We start from the raw sequence: 8,618 nt of genomic DNA on the forward strand, positions 1-8,618 counted from the left end.
CACAGTTGGTATATATAACACTATATCTTGACCCCAACATCATGGTGTCATTTTGGTCTTCAAGAATGAAGGACACCAAAAAATGAACTGTTTATGGGTAGTCTTAAAATGAGAATGAGTGAGTCTGGGAAAGAGTGCTCTCTTTATTTCTATGGGTAGTAGCAGCTACCTTTGTTCCCACAGTTTGCTTACCTTCTCTCCTTAATTGTGGTTACTACTGACAATAGAGTATTGCTCCCTTTTACTCCCACCTATACTCCAGCCCCCTTTAGCATCCTAACTAGAGCAACTGCGACGTGATATTGCAATTTTTTTGGTACACCAGTCTTAAGGTTTAGTGGTCAAAGGGTAAAGATCAACATGGTGCAACTGAGGAGCTTAAGAGAACTGACCAAGTCATGAGTACCTGAATTGACACATTCATATTTGGTTGATGAGATGTTTGAGAATCATATTCTAATCTTTATTGTTAACCATAGTGCCATCTTTGTTTATATAACTATTTTACATCTTATTTGTTGATTTGGGTATTGAGGTACTTGCCAATTGTCATGTCAACTAACTGATCCAAGTGTATGTGGCAGATCAAACACAAGTATTTACAATTCTTGGATAACTTCTATTTGACTTTGGAGTGCACTTTTCTATTCACATTTAAATTGAATGTATCTGAAGCTCTGGCTATGAGTAGTGAAATTCCATTGGAAAGATTCACCATGCGATAAGGTGGAAAAGAAGCTTCCTGTTTTGGAGTTTCCTATTACTCTTTTCTTTTCCCTATTCACTCATTCAATTAATTGCCAAGCCTTGTCAGGCCCACTTTCACAATGTCTCTTGCATCTCTTCCCTTCTCTCCATTCACTCAGACACTTCCCTAGTTCCTCATTTCTTACTTGGATGATTATGGTAACCTTCCAGTTGGTCTCCCTGTCTCTGATCTTTCCTCATTCTAACATCCTTCACACAATTGCTAACTTAATATTCCTAAAACACAGATGTGGCCACATGACTTCTCCACTTCAAAATATTATGTTTCCTGATAACCTTGAGAATAAAATGAAAACTCCTCTGTCTTCTATTTAAAGCTCCCCACAATCTGATTCCTACCTACTTTTCTTGTCTTATTTGATATATAGAGTCATTTCAGTCAAAAAGGCAGGCCCACTAGCCATTCCTTTGCATGGGACATTTGAGCTTTGAACTAGCCATTCTGTATGTTTGGAATGAACTTGCTTCTTATTTTTCTTATAGAATCCTAAGTTTCCTTCCCAACATAGCGCAAGTGCCATATCTTGCCACTTCTTACATAAGGCCTTCCCTTATTCCCCACGTTATTTATTTATTTTTTGTTATAACTTTTTATTGACAGAACATATGCATGGATAATTTTTTTTACAACATTATCCCTTGCACTCACTTCTGTTCCGACTTTTCCCTTCCCTCCTTCCACCCCCTCCCCTAGATGGCAGGCAGTTTTATACATGTTAAATATGTTATAGTATATTCTAGATATAATATATGTGTGTAGGAACCATACAATTCTCTTGTTGCATAAGAAGAATTGAATTCCCCATGTTATTAACACTCTTTCCCTCTTGAAATTTATTTGTATTACTTTTATATGCTTACTTATTCACATATTGTTTCTCTTTCCCCAGAACCCCCAACATGTAAGCTTCTTGAGGGTAAGGACATTGTTTGTTTCTATCTTTGTATCTCTAGCACCAAGCCTAACACAAAGTTGGTGCTTGTTAAATATTGAATATTTTGCATTTCCCTGTAACCAGTTGAAGGTTTCCCTGTCCCTAATGGAAAATCAACATTTCTCTTCAAAAACACTATTGTATGAAAAAATAATTGTGAACACTGAATGTTCTCTTCAATTATTTTCCACATCTCTAAACAATATCACCTGGAGAAAATCTCCATGAAGCTTCTTCTGAGGGTGATTTTTTGGGCTTTTGTATTTCTAGTACTTAGCAAAGTGCCTGGCATGTAGTAGGCACCATATTGAATTGTTTTACATTCATTCCTCCTCCTTCATTGCCTTTTATTTAGGGATTAAATAAGTTTTCTCTAGCGAACTGTAAGATCAGATATCCATTTATGTGAGGATAACTGAAATGGATCTATTTAATTTTATAATCCTGCCCTAAGGGAGAAGACTCTGTGTGTCAGTCTGATTCTCTGAGTTTCCATGGCTTTTGACCTGAGGAACTTCCTTCAACCAAGAAACCACGTATGTGATACAGAGAAGTGTCATGGCAAAGCTATAGAGAAGCCCTGTGAGGAGATGGAAGATGAGGTCTATGGGCTTCTCCTGATAAATCCATCAGGGAATTGAAGGATCGGGCATTGATTGTCCTGATGACACAAAGCTTGGAAAGTAAGTCGAACTGAGACTCTACTAAAGCATATTTAAAAGCAGAGAAAGACAGGATTGGGTGACCTAGTGTGAGGGGGCTGAAATAGAGAGCTGACTGGGAGCTAGCACCTGTGATAACAACAGGAGAAGCTCCCTTTACCTGACCAACCTCTTTATTTCTCACTCCTCTCCAACAAGTAGGGGTGGGAAGGAAATTCAAGTTTGCAGCCATTGTGCCAGAGAAATGGAAGCTGATTTCATTGAATCCTTTGTGTTTCTATGTTACTTGAAGCTATTATTAAGGAATGTGGTCACTAGAGAAGATTTTAGTCCAATACCATAAATATATGGTTGGGGCATGAGGGAAGGGAATCAAACCTGAAAGGGAGAGATTTTCATCAGTTCAGCCCAAGGTGGGGATGAGCTGATTATAGAGAGAATTTCTGAAATGTTAGTTATCTGATATGTTCATGTACCAGATTGCTTTTGAACCTAAAAAAATTCATTAGACAATGAATCCCTAGTCATAGGAACAGAGAAGAAAGCACTAGTGAAATTGATAACCCCATATATCCCACCTAAAGGACTGAACCACCTGGTTCACCACATTTTATGTCAGGAACAGAAGCAACGATTGGAACAATTTTATTTAGTTTCCTTTAATCCATGTGGAATGCTAAGTGCTCTTGGCATTCTTCACTGGGCTGTTACGAAAGGAGTAACTGTAGCTTAAAAAGCTGTCTCCTTCTCCTCCATCACTAATGAGACATCCCCAACTCCTGAGACCCAATTTTGTTGGATGTTAACTACATGGGATAATTCAGGGAGTTTCAAGATTTACCATCTGATCTTACCTATAGTAATTAATGGAATCATCTTAAATGTTGGTATAAGTAGTAACTCTTAAGAACCCATGATCTACTCACTCTGTTCATCCATCAGCTGCAATCTAGATAAGAGAGGGAAGGTTTCATTCATCTTCACTAGGCAAGGATATCTTTCCCTTCTGTAGACTACTCTCAACCTTTTAAAAGTAATCTGAGGTACTACTATGAATCTGTTGGGATTCCTTTTGTATGACAATAACTTGACTGATGATATTCAGTAACTTTTTATATATTTGAAATCCCTCTCCAAAATTCCCATCCAGTATACTGTAACCTATTTAAGATGTAAAGGACTGCTTGCCATCTGGGGGAAGGGGTGGAGGGAGGGAGAGGAAAAATCGGAACAGAAGTGCGTGCAAGGGATAATGCTGTAAAAAATTACCCTGGCATGGGTTCTGTCAATAAAAAATTATTTAAAAAAATTTCCATCCAGGCCACCATGATTCAAGCATATAACTTCCAGTACTTTCATGGTCTGTGATGTTTTTTTTTTCTTAACAGTTCTTTGTAAAGATTCCAACAATGGTCCTACAGTTTAGATAATCAGAGACAGACATGGAGAAACCTCAGATTTCACCTTAGGAAGAAGCATTCAAGATGTATGAGTGACTTAGTTCTATTAAATGGGCTAGCTACTTGGTGGGGCGGGTGATATAGTCAGCTTAGGCAGGATAAAAGAGGCCTTTCTATTCCTGTCTTGGATGGTTCACTATAGTTTTACTGGTACCCCTTAGACTTGTAATTATCTCCTCATCAGTCCCATGTTTTTAGAAACATTTAAAATTCCTTGTAGGAGATGGCTTAATGATCCTCAACTAATTGGATAAGGAAGCAGGCTACTGCCTTCTCTTGCCATCCATAGAGTGTCTATTTGTATGGATCGTGATGTTTGTCGGGGAAGTTGCTGCATTTTTGCCAATTTCTGATCAAATTAGGCTAGTTGGTTTTTCAAGGCCTCTATGTTGTTGCACCTGTAACTAATGAATCATGCCCATCAATTGTGAATCTACAGAAGGAGGGATTTAATTGCCCCTGATGGAGGTTGGTCATAGGATGTGGGTGGTCATGGTGTTTGAGCAGCATAAATTCAGGTTCTAGCTAAGCCATCACTTTTTAGGAATTTCATCTTCCCCCACTCCATGGAGACCTATTAGACCAGAGCTCTTGCAAAGTGAACTCATTTTCATGTGGTCAGATATATGATGCACTATCTTAGTCACATAGAAAGGGACAGACGATATTTCCCACATGGAGCTTATAAGTGGTACAACTCTTTGAAAAAAGTAATTATTTTGTGAGATTCCCAAGCTGATGGAACTCTTCAGATGAAAGGAGATCCATCTTGGCTCCTTTGATCTATACCCTCACTAAACATTAATCCAGTGACTCATCAGGTTGTTATTTAGATTTCCTCTCAAGTTCCTTGGTGGATGAAAGCAATCTTGCTTTTCCCCTTCCCCCTCATCCTATGAAGGAGGTCAGCCCCTGGGAGGAAGAAACGTTCTAACACTTCAAATTCGGAAGTTGTTAGAAAATGTGGCAAGAGATTCCTTTTTTGCTTGCAACCTAATTGCACCCTTGGGGAAGGCTGAAAACCCAAAGGTAAGCAATGTTTGGAATGTGGCGCCATTCTGGTATATACCCAAAGAGGATAACTCCAGAGGACTCCATCCAGGCTGGCTACACGAGGGAAAGGCTGCTTCTATGAGCAGGTACTGAGCTCTCTCAGTCACGGGGCCAAGTTATCTTGACATAGTAGATAGAATGCTAGATTTGGAGGAAAAAGTACGTGGGTTAGAACATGAAATCTGAAACTTCTTGGCGGGGATATTAGATGAGACATTGTTCTTCTTTGATCAGAGTTTCTTTAACTAAGAAATATGTATGTGGGATTAACTATAAAATATATATGTGGGATCCTGCTTTGAGTCTTTTAATATTGTGATTCTATATTAGATGGAAACTGAAGCCTTTTAATCTTGGATTGTCTGTAGGAAAGGCAACTCAGACTCGCCACACAGAAAGACATAGATGAGGGAGAGAAATTGTATTTCAGGAATGAATTGCTCTACTTTATAGAACCTAGCATGGTATATCATATATATCAATATATATGTATATATACATATATATGTATATATCAATATACAGTATATCAGTATATCAATAGACCAATTGATATGAAATTCTATGAGGTTTTTTTTGGATTCTATAAAATCTATTAGGGAAATTTTAAAAGAGGCATTAGACAGAGGGAGAGAGAAGCTGGAGAAAGGAGAATTCAGTGGCAGAAGTAAAATTCTAAGGAAACAAAATGTGAGTTACTTCAGGAAGTATAGCCACATCAGGAAGAATAGCTCCACTCTGCCAATGGAATCATAGCTATTCTGTCATGAGTGGCAATGGAATGAAATAGAAAGAGCCCTGGTTTTGGAGTCAGAAGACCTGAGTTCAAATCCACCTTTTGTCTCTAAATACTTAATATGTTATCTTGAGCAAATCATTTCATCCTTCTGATTTTCTCATATGTAAATCAAGAGAGTTGGAGTCAAGGAATTTTTTTTTTGGTAAGGTCATCTTTATTTTTCTACAATGAAAATTATTTGCCAGCCTTATTTAAACCCAAAATATATACAAGACACTTTGCAGATTCCTAGGGATACAAAAACAAAGCAAAGCAAAACCCAAAATTACTTCCACTTGAGGAACTCACGATCCACTAGGGGTTGTGGGAATATGGCAATTTATTCTCTTCAAGACTGCCAGTCAAAGATTTTTAAGATCCATTCTGGCTTTAAATCTATTTTTCTGTGATATGAAAAGATATGATTTATTTTTTGTTCATAGGCCAAAACCTTTATTCAAGAATTTTATTTTCTGATGAAATTGAGTGAGATAACCATAGAGGAATGGGGTTTCTTAGAATTCATCATTCTAACTTTAGGTGTTATATTTTTAAACCCTTTACTGCTGCTGAATTTTGAAAGGACCTTCTTTTGGAGGATGTACGACTGTGTATGCCCTGATTCTTCATATGTTGACTTTGAGGCTGGTTGAAAACTCTGATTGGCTAAGAAGCTGATTAAAAAAAACAACTTAAAACTCCTTGAGAATATTTATTGTTAGCTTTCCTGATCTGCTCTCTGGGGAATTTTAAGAAAAAAACATATGGTAAAATACTTTCTAATTTTGATATTAGGAACAAAGTTACCTAGTGGATATAGGCACACGAGATGGTATGTAGATTTGGAGGCAGTAGATATGGATTCAAATCTTGACTCCTCTACTTATTACCTGTATGATCCTGGAAAATTCACAGCTTTTTTGAACCTCTGTAAATTGAGGAGGATCAAAGGTTGGATGATCATTTGTTATAGTGGGAAGGCTTTTAGTGTATAAGTTGGGCTTGATAGCTTTTGAGGACTCTGCCAAATGTCAGATTCTGCAGTTCTGTATTTTTGAGATCCTTTTTAATTTTAAATATATAATCCACTCCTAATATAGCCACATCCTCATGGGACAATAGTAGAAAAGCCCAGTCCTGTCACTGTATATATGATCAAGGGCATGTCTTTCAACATTCCTTGATCTTAGGCTTTCTAAATACAATATTATATATTATAATAATAATAATATTATATAATATGAATTTTTTTTCATGGGTTGGAGGGGGAAGGGAAAAACATGCCATACTATCTGTCATTTCATTTCTGTAGGAAATGATTACCATTGGAGAGATGCAAGTTTTCTACACCTATGGTCTTAAAGAGGTGCCTGAGGCACTGAGAGGTTGTGCCTTTCTTTAGGTCATACAGCAAATATATGTCAGAAGAGGTCATGATCCATGTCTTCCTAAAACCAAGGCCAGCCCTCTATCCACTATTGAAAGATGCCTTAGAGGTCATTCTGAGTCAGCTTCCTCATTTCATAGATAAAGATCCCAGAAGTAGCTAAAAGTACAGTGAATAAAGGGCTGGACTTGTATCTGGGAAGACCTGAGTTAGAATTCTGCCTCATATACTTTCTAGCTGTGCTATCCTGAGTAAGATATTTAACTCTCAGCCTTAGTTTCCTCACATGCAAAATGGAGATAATGACAACATTTATTTGATGAAAATTCTAGGAAGATTAAATGAGATAACAAATGTAAAGGGATTTGTAAACCTTAAAGTATCATTAAAATGCTAGCTAAGGGGAAATTGAATCCCAGAGAGATGAAATAAATGGTAGCAAATACTAAAGTTAGGATTTGAACTCCTGATTCCAAATCCAGCATCATTTCCACTAGACGAGGCTTTTGCAAGTTGTCTACACTATCTGCTGATTTGTACAGATCTGGAAAGGTCCCTGGTTAAGATAGATCCATGATGAAGAGGAGACTGAGATAAAATCAAAATTACCCATTCCCTTATCCCATCTGGGGTTTTAATTAAAGGCAAGACTCACTTCAAAGTCTTGATCTTCAGAGATCTTGATTTTTGAAGGAACATTAAAATTTACCTTTCTTAGAACTAAGGTTTGTTTTTGTTTGGATTTCGTGTGTTATTTATTTTTATAATTTCAGCAATTAGCAGAAGCCTACATATAAAAACACTTAATAAAAGCTTGTTAATTGAATTAAAAGAGACCTGCTGGCAAGATTATGGACCCAAATATGCCAATTCAGTTCAATAAGCATCTGTTAAGCTTACATGCCAGTCATTATGTTTCTTTAGCCAAAAACTAAGGAACATTATTTATTTATTAAATATTGTTTATACTATATGTAGGATGCTTTGGACATATGACCAGTCCCTTCCTTCAAAGAGTTCACATTTCAGTGGATAAATATGTACAAAGTAATTTTAGGTGAAGAAGAAGGGGAAGGAGAGGGTCAGAGCTAAGGCTCTATGGAGTAGGTGAACTGAGTTTTAAGGAAGATGGGATTACAATTGTGAAGGTGAGGAAAGCATTTCCAGCCAGAGTGACAACTTGTGTGAACGTACATAGATGGCAGAGGTAATGTCAAGGACAGAGAACAGCTAGATTTTAGGTTAGTTTGACTGGGATGTAGATTGTATCAAGGGTATCCATGAGAAATAGATCTGAAAAAGTTAATTGGAACCAGACCATGAAATATCCCAAACTTCAGGCTGAAGTTATTTAAAAAATAGATATTAAGGATTTAGGGAATTTGGCAGAAGACCTTTGAATATTGAATAAGGTAGTCACTAAAGAAATAAGCTTTATTATGCATCTACTTTGTATCAGGCAAATGGTAAACAATTTACAAGTGTCTCACTTGAGATAATTTGTTTTTACTTTAGCTGTAATAACAATATAGCTACTACTTCCCTCTCTGGAAACATATTGTGACTATGTGCTTT

This window comes from Antechinus flavipes, chromosome 6, assembly GCF_016432865.1.
Source record: "Antechinus flavipes isolate AdamAnt ecotype Samford, QLD, Australia chromosome 6, AdamAnt_v2, whole genome shotgun sequence".
Taxonomy (NCBI): domain Eukaryota; kingdom Metazoa; phylum Chordata; class Mammalia; order Dasyuromorphia; family Dasyuridae; genus Antechinus; species Antechinus flavipes.